The 1,017-nt window shown below is 43.6% G+C and overlaps 1 protein-coding gene across 1 annotated transcript in view; it reads left to right on the top strand.

Moving 5' to 3' along the window:
- CLCN1 (chloride voltage-gated channel 1) overlaps positions 1 to 1,017 on the top strand; it is a 65,732-nt gene that overhangs the window by 79 nt on the left and 64,636 nt on the right. The window lies entirely within an intron of this gene.

Genomic DNA, 1,017 nt, shown 5'->3' with positions numbered 1-1,017 from the left:
GTGAGTACAATACCTGCAGGAGGACAGAATGTTTCCTACATGATAGCTGTTCCTTTCTCTGTTTAAGGGGCTAAACACTTTCTTTCCATATAAATAGCCTTCCCTGTTTGCATTCGGAGGAATCTGTGAGAGTTCTGCCTGAGCACATGCCCCAGTAGTGTCTTCCTTCAAGAGAAAATGGAGCCGTGTTCTTCTTTTCTCAGTATGAAAATGTGAATCATTCCTAATCCCCATGGGTGAAAAATTTACATCACTGAATTCACCAGACAAGGAAAGAAATGCTGGAGAGACTCAGGGTTGAGTCTGTATAGTCACCTAGTCTGCAGAGCTGTATAGAAATGCAGCTGCTGGTTGTGGATGGGTTTCCTTTTTCCAGACGATAACAGATAAGGCACTGAAACCTTTCCCTGCCCTTCGTTATAGCCCCCGGAAGATGTGGTTAGGATTCTGCCATTCTGGGTGTTAACAGGTGCTGTGAGACCACAGAGCATGTTGCTTGCTCTGTGGCATCTTTTGGGCACATCCCAGTAGGGTCTTGCACTGCTTTGTTTTATAGATATTTGGATGCAGGCTGTTGCCCCACTTTCTGGTTTAAGTACTTTAAGAAATTACTGCCAACCTGAAGAACTAAGATTTACTGCATCACATGACTCCTCGCACTTCTCTGGACAAGCTGAGGTAGCATTTCATACTGTATTTAAAAAGCCATTTCCTTTGGTCACTGAAGTGAGAATTAGTGTCATACACTCCAGATTGCCTAAGGAGCAGCATGAATGGAATCCCAGTCTCTAAAAATGAATGGTGGCCTGTTTGTACCCGAGCATGCAAAGTTTTGGTAGCAGTGTTTGGAGACAAGTAAGACTGTCTTGGGGTTGAGGAAAACATGAAATCTCATCTTCTTTGAGCTGCTGCAAAGAAAGATGGAGACACCTTTTTACAGAAGCTAGAGAACCTAATTTACTAAGGGGAATGTATAGTTGCCTTTGGGAACACTGAGTTGAAGATCAGGAAGGTAGC

Source organism: Opisthocomus hoazin, chromosome 1 (genome assembly GCF_030867145.1).
Source record: "Opisthocomus hoazin isolate bOpiHoa1 chromosome 1, bOpiHoa1.hap1, whole genome shotgun sequence".
NCBI classification, from domain to species: Eukaryota; Metazoa; Chordata; class Aves; order Opisthocomiformes; family Opisthocomidae; genus Opisthocomus; species Opisthocomus hoazin.
Note: the sequence above shows the minus strand (reverse complement) of the source record. Positions and strands in the feature narration are given on the sequence as shown.